A 13,834-nucleotide genomic window follows, 5' to 3' on the forward strand; every position below is an offset into this window, starting at 1 on the left:
CCTCTCTACTCGGAGCCCCCAAAGCCTCCTGAAGTTTCTTAGGAGCTTTGCATCCAGTCGAGGCTGAAACCGCGCGCTTCTCCGTTGCCTTCCGTAGAAATTCTTGTTTCCCGTGGATTTACTCTCATTGCCGAGGAACCCGCAGAAGCCTCTTCGGATTAGGCACTTCTCGCAGTGTCAGTGGCCTTACAGAGCCTTCCCTGCTTTAGGTTTACCAGCTTGGCCCTTGCCGAGCGGTACGGGAGGACCTGGCGGGGCTGCTCCGTGGGGTGCGCGGGGCAGGGCTGGGGCGCGCGGCCGCTAGAGGGCGGAGGAAGATCAGGAATGGGGGGCGGGGGCCGCGGGGGGCGGCTTCGCGGGCAGCCGGGGGCTCCGGCAGCCAAGGCCCTCTCTGCCGCTGAGCTGCCTGGATGGAGCTCGGCACCGAGTGACGGGCTGGCCTGCGCAGTGCTTCCGCGATATTGCCCATCTTTTGCGTGAAGAAGAGATGCTCCGCTCGGCTGGCGGGCTGCGCAGTGACCGAAACCCAGGGCATCACGCCGCCGGCTGCAGGCAGGCGCCCAGGCGTGGCAATTTGTCTGTCTCCCCTGGCTCCGGGAGGCAGGTGCCCACCTGAGCCTTGTCTTGCGCGTGCTGCGAAGTTTTTAGAGAAGCTGTATACCCTTGCCTCACCCTGCAGTGCGGCCGAAGAGAGATCTCGAACAGGCAGCCAAAGCCATTTCTCAAAACTGCAGGTGGGCTGCAGCCTTAAGACCTTATCTGTCAGGTGATGGAGCCTGCCAGGCCCTTCCTGGGGGCATCGCCACCAGTTGCTTCTTCAGCGTAGCCCCACAAACCAGTCCTTCACCCTCGTGGGCCTGATGCTCTGCAGGGATGCAAGGCAGTGGGAAACTGATGCTATATAATCCTGATGAAGGGGGCATGCTGGGGTAAGGGAGAAGGTGGGGGCTTCCCTTAGAATAAGGTGGTAGACGATGGCTCAGGGCAACAGCAGCTTTAGTGAGCAGAGAGAGCAGAAGCATGGCGGGGAGGCAGGCAGGCAGAACCGGGGCCAGGGGCACCGACCACGTGCGTGCAGGAGCTGCTGGGTGCACGGGACAGGCACTCTGGAAGCAAGACATGGGCCATGGGCTCAGCTCGGCTCTAAAGGAGAAGAGGCCCCACAGCAGCAGCTTAGCGAGAGGCCTGGTGTTTGGTCTGTTCCACATCAATGGGGCGTCCAGCTGTGGCTGAGGATGAAAGCAAGTGAGAGAGAGAGGATTAAAGGCTCCCAGGGTCTCCTCTAACCCGCCTAAGACTCGCCAAGAGGGCAGTGTGCGGCTTCGGGAAGGCTTCTTCATATGGAAAATATTATGTGAGAGAGAGAAAGAGAGGGGGGAAGGGAAGAGGGAGACTTCTGTCCAGAGTGTGCTGGGGAAAGACCGATCACAAAAAGCATTTTGGAGGCTCAGATCAAGCGCAGGGAGAAAGTGCTGAGCTCTGCCATACCCAAGAGCGTGGTGGGGTGCAGGTGTGATGAGTTTGGGAGGCCTGCACACAGGGGAGTGAGCGTGAGGTCCAAGAGCACATAGCAGCGGAAAAATAAAGGGATGAAAGAAGAGGGAAAGCGGAGAAGGGGAACGAGGAGGCTGGCAAAAGGGAGGAGAGAGGAGAGAAATGGAGGGGGAAGTGGTGAAAGGCAGAATGAGGGACATGGAGGAGAGCGAGAGGTGGTGAAAGGCTGGCTGTCTGCTCCATTGTGTTATTAACCAGGTCGCCAGGTGGAAGCACCCCGCATGCAGCCCTCCTGGCCCGTTTCCTACCCCCACCAAATTTTCCCCAGGAATGCTTGTGATGGGGAACAAATTGCTAACAGAAGTGAGACATTTTGCACTGAATGCAAGCAAGTTTCCAGTGAAAGGTTTCCTGTCAGCAGGTTGGGACTGGAGGGTGTGGAGCCCTTCTGCCTGCTCTGGCAGAATAATCCTGTGAGTTAACACGAAGCGTTGGTTATAGTGCAGGATAAAGGACCCGAGGCTGGGCTTTCCTGCCTGCTGTTTGGGCTGCCACCGTTTGGCTGCTTTCATTCACCGTTATTTTCTGCTTCACCCGTGTGTGGCATTCTCGGTCTCATTAGCCCTTCCTCCGCTCCCCCGGCCACCCCCCACTGGTGAGATCTCCCGAGTGTTCACAGGCTTCCACTCTACTTTCCTCCTTGATTTATACTGTTGAACTGAATGACCTTCTTTGACCTCATTTTCATGACAGTGTGAGCACACACATGGGCACTCAGCGAATGGCAAAGATAGTCCCTCCCTTGCAGTCCTGCTCTCTGAGCCGCAAGGATGCTGACTCTCCTGTTCAATACGTGGGGTCGGTTTGGTGTGTGCTCACCTGCTGCAGATGCGTGACCCATCACCTAGATTTGCAGCACTCCTTTGCGTACTAGGGCCCAGAGATGTGGAAGGTGCTGGCTGAAAAATGCTCATCTGTTGTATCCTTGCACATATGGACAGTGTCTAGCTGAGCTGGCATGCATGCACAAGCAGTATGCAGGAAAATACTCCCACGCGTTTCACTCCATGTGTAAATGTGCAGAACTCTTCCCTTCTCCATCACCTATGCTTCAGGGGAGCCCACAGGCCTATGCGGTCTGTCCCTGTGACACACCAATATTTTCCCTCCTTTCTATCTAGGTTACTGTGTACTTGGTCACTGCTCCAGTAGCTGAAAACTTGCTAGATGGGCCAGACAGCCCAAAACACAGAGCTGGGAGGTGTGCGTTGACTCACCTGGACCTTGCAAGGTAAGGGAATTTCTATTACCACAAATACCCTGGTACCCTGTGACTCCTGATGGAGTAAACGGATTTTAAGAGGAGACAAAGAGATCACTTCTCCCTCCACCCTAGAAAACACGCAGCTGAGTCTCTGCTCCTAGTTGTGAGGAATTTCAGACAAAAGTCTGAGTTCTCAAGTGTAAGAGGGGCAGCCAACTCCAAGGTGCTGCTGGGGTTTGGAGCAGCGAGTCAGCTATGATGTTGTTTGCCATACTCCAGTTGCACCCCACCCAGACTCCACTCTGACATCCCAAAGCTGAGTGTCTTCCACACTCTCTAAATAGCTGGCAAAGTGGCTTTGCCCCTTCCCTAGCCCAGCGGTACATAAATGCCTTTGTCCCCTAGTCTGGAAATCTGCCTTCCTGTCCCTCCCTTCCCTGCCTTCCTGGGAAGTCAGCGTGGATATGGCGCTGCCGGCTTGCCTGTCTGAGCTGCTTAGTTAAGAATAATAAACAAACTCCTAAATGGAAGGATATTCTTTAAACCTGCCTTGTGCTGCCTGCCAGGGAATGCAGGCAGCAAAGCCCACCTCCTGTCCCCCTCCAGCCCCAGCTCCAGGCTCTCCTGAAACCTGATCTGCTTTGCTGTGGAGCTGCACCATGGCCTCTGTGTGCACCTTCCCCCCTGACCCTGTCTGGATTCTCCTGTCCTTTTCCTGACACACACCCAACAAGCACATGCTCCTTTGACACACGCATACCACGGAGGGGCACACAGTGATGCTGCCACATCTGGACCTGCGAAAGCAGAGGCAGAGGTGCGCTATGCCCACCTCACAGATGGGCGTGCAGTGGATTTACACACATACCTGTGCCCACCCCTTCAGACAGGTATAGACAAATGTGCTGTGAAAAGTGATGTAAACACCCACCGTGCCAAGAACTAGAGACTGCTCACCCCTTTGGGAAACCCACCTAGGCAGTGTATGCAGACTGGAGGTAAAAATGCTCCAGAAAGTTCAGAGAGACATGGAAGTAGTGCCCACGCAGCTCCAGACATGAAAAACAGTGTGGCACCAGATCTGCAAAGAAGTGGCAACCTCGTACCACAGCATGACGGCGGAGCATACCCAATAAATAGCAGGCTTGCTAATAAACCCAGCCAGCGTGTCTCCCAACTTCTCTTGCACTCATCTCCTTTTGTGGAGGTGTCCATCCATCTCTCTCACTATTTTTCTCACTTCTCTCTCATATATGTGCACCCTCCCTTCACACTCGCATATTCCAGCTTTTCCGTGTATACCTGCTTGTCCATTTTCCCGTTCCCTGGAGGTTTACCTCTCATTCAGCGGTATGTTACACACACCACCCTTACTTGTGCTTGAAATGCAGACTTCCCTGTACACATCCGTTTGGGTTTCATACGCTCTCAGCTCTTTGCAGTTTCTCTGACACAGGTATATCTTTCCCTGTCTCTCCACGTTGCTCCTGCACCTTTTATTTAGGCACACAGGCACCTTCTCCTGCTTGTTCGCCTCCTTCCAGCTCCCACAGCTTTCCTTCTCTGTGGCCCATTTTCCTCATGCCAGCAGCATTCACAGCTCGCAGGAAGGGGATGTCAGTTAGAGGCTAAGCAGTCCCTGGGACCCTCCGGCCCTGCCACACTTTTCAACCCACTTCTCATTTTTCTTCTTCTCTTTTTGTAATTTATTGTTTTCGGCTCTCCTCCTCCTCAGTGCCTGCTAAAGGGAACTCATCTCCTTGCCTCTTCTTCTCTCTGTTTTCATCTTAAGAGAAAGGGAAAAACCCATTTTGCTCTTTCCCCAGCTCCAATTCCCCTTCCACCCCCTCACCCTCCCACCTCCCTTCCCAGCCCTGAAACCTTTTCCTGATAGTGTTGCTGTAACTGTTCAATTAAACGAGCAATTACAAAATCAATCAAACCGAAACGTGTGCTGTGCGCTGAGGGGGGACCAACTGCAGAGTGGGGACGTCGCCTGAGCCTGTCCCAGCCTGAAGGCAGCTCAGCTCGCAGCTCAGCTGAAATCATCGTTTGATGGAGAGACATTGCTCTGAGGACAGGTACTCTGCTTCCGTAGGGTCACGCTCTGCTGTGTAAAGCCAGCATCACTAGCTGCACCCACTTGCAAATTTCCGTTATTTGAGGAATGGCAAAGCTGTTAGTATTAACCATGGCCTTTGGTTTGAATTGCCCGGTAAGAGGGTGCCGGCTGGCATGGGTCATTGGGGATGTTCAGATGTGGGTGGTTTCTGCAGCGACGGGAAGGAAGGGAAGTGATGAGGTGAAAATGCTAAACCCAAGCATGGGTCTTGGGTAATTTCATGGGGTTACACCTGCTCACTTCTCCCCTTTTGTGTGTAGCTACAGCCTTAATACATGTTGAATCTGTGCTCCATGGCTCTTTGCCACACTCTACTGTTTTCTCACCAGGTGACACTTGCACTGTCTTACTCTCCACTGTCCATGTCTCCTCAGAGCTGCCTCCATGATTTTCACTGCAGGAATTCCCTTTTGACACCTGCAGCCCTCTTGGTGCTGTTATAAGCAAGCAGCTAGACTGTCCCTGGCACAAAGGCACAAATCCTTCCCAACTGAGCACAAATTAGAAAAGATGAGCTGGAGGACAGGTTGGGTTAAGAGGAAGACATGCAAAGCAGATGAGTTTTGGTTCGTACATGGGCAGAATCATGGCAGCTTTCCACTGGCGTGAGGCAGCCAGCTTTAGCATACGATATTTCCCAGGGAGACCTAGATCCTACTCTTGGTTGCACCAGGAAAACCTCAGCACCACCTCATCTCTTGAAACACTGAGGCAAACTGATGAGAATTTGGGTCCAGAGAGCTTAATAGAAAGGCTGGGGAAGGCTTTCTTGTCATCTGATGAGCAACATGATGAAAGGAACACTTTCTGCAGAGCCCTTTGCCCTAATATAATCCGTCTGGGCTGTCAGGAGCACACCAGGGTTCTGGTCCTGCTCTTCAAGGAAGACTTCCCTCCAGATTTAAGGGAAGCAGGATCGAAGCTATTTAATAAGGAGCTCTTATCCCAGACTTGACCCTGATTTTTGCACAATCAGTAAAGCAGCATCCCAAAGGCTTATCGTTCCTTTAAGAGCAGAAATCTGGCGAGTTTCCTAGGGCAGGAGTCCAGTTTGGCTTTAATTTTTAGCGAGTAATACTTAAAGCCTGGTCACCCTGCAGGTCCTGTGGAAACACAGGGCTGTGTTGACACACCTTCTAATGCAGCAGGAGGTATGCAAATCAGCTTGCAAGGATGCTTTAATGGAGGTCCCCCATCCCCTTTTTTGTTTGTTTGATTTACTAGAGTTTCTTTATCTATATTAAAATACTGAAGGTAAGTACCAATACACAACTGCTGCTTTACCCCTCTTCCAAAATTCCTTGTGTCTGACGGTGATGTTCAGTGCTGTCGCAAAGCTCATCTATTTTCTCACCCACCTGGAAATGACAGGTTGAAGAGGGCTGGAAAGGGAAGAAATTTGGCAGGGGGAGTAGAGGGGGATAGGTTGATTTTTATGCCACTCATCTTGCTGGTGCCATGTTATCTTGGACTGTCCTGATAACGTTTTGGGTGTATTTATTTGGTAGGCCAAGGATGCCTGGAGCCTATGGCCCTGGTGTTTGTATAAATCTAAATAAATGTATGTTTCAAAGCACTTTATGGCATCAGCCCAGCGGCATGGCCCCCGTGCTGGCAATGCAATGCCGGCTGTCTGTAAGTGCTATTCTGTTAGGGCTGGTTTGATCTCCTCCTGTGACTTGGGGAACTCCTTGAGGTAGCGTCCTTTGGCTCTCAGTCCTAGAAAGATTTTAGCTTGTGACTTGGAGGACAAGAGAGTCTGGTAGTCCTCCCTGTCAGCCTTCGGTTAGAAGGACCAGTGGCAGAGCCCAAACGGGAGTCCCATTTTTCTTGGTGGGTTTGGGACCTAAGCATCTGGGAGAGGACTCATTTATGGGAAAGATCTAAAATGCCAAAGAGGGATAGGGAAGGACATTATCTTGCAACTTTTCTGTCCAAAAGCTACAAATCTCTCACCCACGGCTCTGCCTGTCCCTCGGCTCTCCGTGCAATCACGTGTGTGAAACAGCTTGGCCTGTGCCCCCGCCAGACATACGGCAGGACCATTAGTCAAGCCACATCTGGGAAGGAGCAGGTTACAATTTGCTGATTAGGAGGGAGGAAACCCCAACTGGCTCCTTGGATGACAAGCCCCCCTGCAGCAAATGAAGGCTACAAAGAGGCTGCTCGTGCGAGAGTCCTCACAGTTGCTCCAATTTGTTGTAGTGTTTGCTGGGGCTGGATGAACAGACCTGAACACACTCTCACTTGGTTTCTATCAGATGGGGGAACTGTTGTCTCGGAGGAACTGACTCCTGATTTATGCAGGGCTCACTCCCGATTTGCAGTATGATGGATAATAGGGAAATTTGGCCCCTGGTCCCTGCTTAGGGGAATGCATCGCATGCTCTAAGAGATAAACACACAGCTCGTGTACAGATCCCAGCCTGACCTTCCTGCAGCCTCCAGGCTCCCACTGGCGTTTGCTGACACGCTTCGGGGCCTGATCCTGTTGAAGCGCTCTTGGGCGAGGGAACTGCTGCTGTAATCTTGACAGATGGGATCTGCTTTGGTGCAATGTCACGCGCTCGTGGTACTGCACAATGCCAAGCGGGTGGACTGTGTAAAAGCCTTTGGTCGTGTCCAGCCGTCTGCCATCTATATTTGGTAAAAAAATGGTTTGGAATTGTTTGTTTGTGGCTCCTTGGAAACCCCCCCTTAAGAAATGGCTTCTTTTGTTTGGTTACTTGGGAAAAATATTTTCCCCTCCTTCTTTCACTATTTTGAAACATTAAAAAAAGCAAAGCTTTAAACAGCCCAAGAATATCCAGGACGGACTGTCAACAGCAGCCTCTATCTTTCCTCACGGCTCAGTGCTTGCCTCGGTCTTCGTCTCTTCCAGACACTCTGCTCCACCTTCTTGTAAATTCTGACAATGAAAACACTATTTAAATGTCCTCGAAGTTTCTCTTTCCATTGAAAAAGGGGATTTATTCTCCTTTTTTTTTTTTTAATCGGAATTAATGTGATTCTAATGTGTTCCTTTTGATCTTCAGGGGATTTTTTACACTGATGATCCCTAATTTTGAAATGATTTTTTTTTTATTTTAATTGTTTTAAAAAGCTTTAGTGAAGGGGGGAAAAAAAATCCATCCTACTTCTTTGGCACATCTTTAACCTTTAAGTACCTCTGGAAAAAAATGTTTAAAATATATTATACATTTTTAAACAGGGTGCTTTTGACAGGTCAGTTTCAAACCTCTCTCTCTTTTCCTGCGCTGTGTTGGAATAAGACAATTTTGCAGCTTGGATTTTTTTGACAGTTAAATTGCAATGTAGGCAGAGGGTGGAATAGGGATCCTGTCTCTTTAACTCTCTAACTAGACAAAGACTTTTCCCCTTTGAGAGCTGAGCCCGGGATCAGAACTGTCAGATGATCTCGTAGCACTTGGGAGAGTTTGCAAAGTCATAATTATATCTTTTAACCTGTCTTGCTCTTTGCAAAAGAAAGGTCCTATTATATTGAAATGAGATTATTAGCCATCAAATACTTTCTTTCTTGGGATTCTTCTTCTTTAAAAAAAATTCAAATACCTTAACTACTTTGCAATTGAATTTTTATAAGATTTACTTTTCACTAAATAAATGTTCTGTAGCAGCTATTTTTTAAAGTATTTTTAAAAGCGTGTTTTCAATATGCAGATGCAAAAAAATCAGACTAAATGTCTGAAATGTCACCTGTATAATTAAAGGAAGGTAAAGTTTCAGAGCTCAGTTCAGTTTTTTTCCCAGGCTTAGCTGGTGAGCTTCACTATACAAAACCCCTGCTTCTTTTCCTGATTTCATTGCCAAAAATATTTTTTTTCCTGAAACCCAATCATTTTCAACCTTCCATTTTCTCTTTTTTTTTTCTTCCCTGTGTCTTTTCTTCTTCCCCAAACATGAAAAAAAATGAAAATGAAACCCCAAATAACTGGAGAGGGTAGTTGTGGGGTTTTTAAACCCACACAATTAAAACCACTGCACTGCAGTGTCAATATGTGCTTTAACAAAAGGTGACAAATGCATTAAATCAATCGGGGTAAATCAAAAAGCTAAGTAAAATATAATACCAAATTCAAGTAAGAGCCTTTTTAATCTAGCTCATCTGAGTACCAGTTGGCAAAATAGTTACACCCAGGCCTAGTCTGAAACTTGAGATTAGTTCCAGGTTGCACAAACAATAACTATTTAACACATGTTTAAATATTTAGGGGAATAAGGATTGAAATGAATATAAAATAGTTGAAATCCATAAATTATCTGGGCCTGATCCAAAGACCTCTGAAGTCAATGGAGGATCCTTCCACCTGCTACAATAGCTTTGGCTCAAGCACCTCTTTGTTGGAAGTGATTGGTCACTTTAATCGAATGATTAAAGTGCTGTCATTTATAGCTCTATAATTCAGATTGTGTCAGCCTTTCCATTATAAACTCTCTTTCTTTTCAAGGGTGGGTTATGTCTTGGCCATAAAAATTCATTCTGAGATTAAATTCAGCATGTTCTGATCTAACAAAGGAATCGTTCCTTGTGCTGACAAAACTCCCCATTAAATTCACAGGATGCCAGGAGGTCACAATTGGTTTACTTTTTTTTTTTTTTAAGGGATTAGATACATTTAAATTTTTTAAAATGCGCTGTTGAGTACACTGGGCCCAATCCTGCAGCACTTTCAATCATGGAGTCACTTTACCAGTGTGAGTAGTTTAAGATAATGGAGACTATTGCCATGAGTAAAGTTACTGATGTGTGTAGTTGCTAATACCACAGTCTTCTGGACCTTCAGGAAGGTCCTCAGTTGCATGCTACTATAATGTACCTATATTTTTCTGTTGACTGTATACTTCTTTTTTTAATTCCAAAGAGTAAGAATAAAGGCCATTATTATTTAATACACATTTCCTTAACCTTCTCAAAAAGATGTCTCGGTTATAATGGAAACCAGGAGACTTAACAGATCAAAAGAACCTCCCTGATGTTAAATAAGGCCCTGATTCTCAATGAGACCCACCTGGGGAAACTGTATTCATGAAGAACCTCAGGACAGGGAAGTTAGGAAATCCATTGAGCTGCACTTTATATATACCTAAGCACCTGCTGAATGTTAAGCACATGTGTTTTATACCTCTAGAACTCCCCCGTGCTCCTATTGAAACACCTCCCTGTGGTACCTGTTTTTAATACTCACCACTCTGTCACAAACTAAAGATTCCTGCCCATGCCTGGTTTATAGGACAGACCCAGTGCCTTCAAGGAAACTGCCTGGCACTGTGTCATCAGGTGTTCTCTCTCTGGCCAGCTTTCAATTCCCACTTTCATGCCAAAGCTGCAACACCAGCTACCTCTAAGTTCAAGGTAGGAACAAATGTCTGGGTTTATTTCTGCATTTGCGCCCTTATATTTCTCTTCCAACTGGATGACTCCAGAGGACAGAGTGGCAGATACTCATATAGTACCTCAATAAGCTACCTTTAAACGTCCATGTGTGCTAGAGAGCCAGGCAGATAAAACTAGAGAGCCGATTCAACCTGTGTAAATTGGCAGTGTCCCCTTGACTCACTGGAGCAGCTCCAGTTTACACCACTGAGGATCTGATTGGAATTTCAAGGCTTTTCAGTCACCATCATAAATATCTCTTCTTTTTCTTGGCAATGAAATAATCTATAGAGTAGTTCCAAAAAATTAAAAGAAGTTGTTGGCAGATGTGTCTATTAGTTTGAGCTGGAGATTTTTGGCTTTTTTGAGATTTGAGCTCAGACGGGGGGTAGCGTGGAGGCTTCTTAATGTCCACAGTAGCTTTACCTTTGGCTGTGCAGTCAGCTGAGCTGTCCCTGGAGGAAGGTACTTTGTTTCGCTGGGTTGATGGTAGAGAGGCATAGAAGAGGTTTAAATGAGAGACCCTGGAAATATATAATAAGAGGAACTGGAAAGCTACCCCTTGTCTCGCTGACGAGCAACCCTGGTGAGTCCATAAGAAGTCCACTCAAGTCAGTACCTTTCTTCCAGCTTTTGACAGAGATGGTGTGTGGCTTATGGAACGTGAGCAGTAAATGATGTCTCACTTTGCGTATTTGAAACATGGAAAACAGCGCCTTTCTCAACTGCAGATTCCTACGGAAAACCTTCTCAGCCTTCTGGGAGTAAAATTCCTCTGCAGGGCAGGAGGTGTTACGCCTTTGGAAGCCCTGCAAAGTCGGGCCTGTCATTGCAATGGAAGGAGATTGGGGTTGGCGCCTCTGTGGGTGTGAGTGTAAACATCCATCTGGGTGTGCCAACTAGAACGTGCCCTGGCTTTGTTACTGCTGAGGCCCAGCTCCACTTAAACTTTCTCCCGAGTGATTATCAGCGTGCTTGCAGTTCCGAGGGACGTGGAAATTGGCTTGTTTACTCTAATTTGGCAACAGCGAGCCCTCAGCCCTTTGAGGCATTGGAGTACTTCCTTGAAGTCAAGAGTTACTGTTCAGCAACTTTGCAGAGCAGATCTGAGAAGGAACAAAGCCCATATTTTGGACATAAAAATGAGGTCTCAATTGGTGTAGCTCACCTCAACCGTACCCCGTGCATTTCTTCCTGCTGATCCTCCCACTGCTATCACCGGCCTGTGCTCAAACTCACCAAAGCCAGCACAAATCAAGGTGAAAGGTTATAAAAATTCCTGATCGGAGCTTAAATCGCCTAGATTTTTTAATTTGGTCCTGGGACTCGTTCAGGAAAAACGTCAAAGCCTTCTGCTCCGTTATTTGTACTGAGCTAAAAATAACTTGGGGGGCCCCACCTTAACTGAACACACTCCTTTGAAAACAGAGCAGTACACAAATTCCCATGTGCTGGTTCTCTCCGATTTCTGGCAGCCAGAAACCAAAGCCATCAGAAACTAGAAAACTATCACTCCTTGTGGTGTCACCCTTCCTGATAGAAATCAATGGGGTTATTGGAACACGGCAAGCAGCAGCTCCGACACGTGAAGGAAGGACTTGCTTTATTTCCAGCTGGGCATCACCAAGCCTTCAGTCAGAACCATCAGTTCAGGATCTAACATTGTTGATGTCTTAACACCAGTGTAAACAAAAAGCACTCTGCGGTAGGGGAGCTACCCTCCGTATTGTCTTTTTCTTCTAGTAATAGTGCAAAATCTGAACTAGGGGTCTGGGAAGCACCTTGAGAGCTCATCTGCCTGCTCTCCAAGCAGTCTTCGCAGGGGTTGTCTGCTCAAGCCAGTCATGGGTCAGCATTCCCTGTTGAATTTACATTATGCAAGGGGATAATGCTCTTGCCCTCCATGTCTTCTGTCTGTGGGCAGATACATCTTTGGGAATCGTGGTATGTTACGGTCCTGAAATTGTATTTGCAATCTGTTCTCCTCATCAGGCCTCTGTGTTGATCTGGAGGAGATTGTTGGTGGGCTGTTCAGGTACCCAACCAAATTTACATGTGTACCCGTAAACAACTTGTCCTTTGTTCCTGCCTTGGTGATGAAATGGCAATTGCTAGCACCAGAGACCAGCGCAGATGGGATTTCTGTTGGTGAGGCCTTTTCAGTCAATACTAACTTCCCAAGCTATGCTAAGTGGGGCGCTTCTCCTAAAGCAGCTCTGCTTCTCCTTTGTGGCAAGATGATCCTATCACCCTCAGACACTCAGTGCTTTACAGGTTGGATCAATGGGCAATTGTTCCAGAAACACACTGAACTTCCTCAGTCTGGGTCTCTTTTTGTCTTCCCACCCCCACCCCCCCCCTCCCTTTTTTTAAGCCTTTAACAAAAACCCCAGAGATTTGAGCAAAAATAGAATAAGAAAACAAATTCTATCATAATTTTTGTCAAGGGCAGGGAAATAATTTCCCAGCCTGCTCTACTCCTCCTTCACTGCCCCAGAAAGGTTTTACAAGCTGAAGCAATCAGTCCCTCAGGAGATACTGGAGAGGAAAAGGGAGACCACGAAACCAGGACCACGTTTTCCATCTGGTGCAAAATAGCAGCGCTTCGGCTGGTGGAAGTTGAGTGTTTTCTCCCAGCCATGGCTTGGGCCAGCTGACCCCAGTCTGTGGCAAACCTCTTAGGTCAGCATCAGGGAGGTGACACCTGGCTCCTCTTTGTGGTCACCATTCCTGGGGACTGAAAACATCTTGATTCCATATTTTGATTTTACAGGCCCTGCACAATAATCACCTCTTAATTCACCCTCCCACCCTCCCTTCTCTCTTCTCCCTCTGCTGAGGAACAGCAGACGGGAGATTTCATGTGCCATAAATATTTAGATTGTGCCTGTGTGTTTATAACACTTGCCGAGAGTGTAACTGGAGCAGCTCACACTCAGCTGCAACACCTGATGCTAAGGAAAGTTTTCCATCACCTCATATGGACCAAACAGCCGTGCTCCGCAAGCTGACCACGCACCAGGGACCAGTAGCCGTGTTGTCCCTGCCCCTTTCTCCCCCTGCCACACTGGTGAATAATAACAACAATAACAATACGGACGTGCTTTCCTGTCCCTTAGGAGCTGCTGCTCTACAGGAAAAAAGCTGTGGCTGGGACTGAATGGAAATTTTTTGTAGCATTACCATGGGTATATGGCAGAAGGGAAGCACGTCCCCTCTGTGACCCACAGGTTCTTGGCCACATGTGCTGGGAGATCCATAGTGCTTGTATGTGTCTCAGCCTCTCCAACATAGCCTGAGCATCTTAATTGCACGGCATGGTTGCCTTTAAGGAAGTGGAATATCTAATACAGGAGCTTTTTAAGAGTAGGTTAGACCTCGGGAAGGACAGCAAAGCTAGTCTTTACTTTGGGAGCATAGGAACAGTCCAGCTGAGGTTCTAGGCCCCTTTCCATAGCTGCTTGGATCAGGCCAAGCTGTGCTGTGCTGGTCACTCTGGTTGTATGTGGAACAGGTAGACAGGCAAACCAGGCTCTCCAGCTCGTCCTTGCTGGAGGAG

The sequence above is a fragment of the Falco cherrug genome, chromosome 16, assembly GCF_023634085.1.
Source record: "Falco cherrug isolate bFalChe1 chromosome 16, bFalChe1.pri, whole genome shotgun sequence".
Lineage (NCBI taxonomy): Eukaryota > Metazoa > Chordata > Aves > Falconiformes > Falconidae > Falco > Falco cherrug.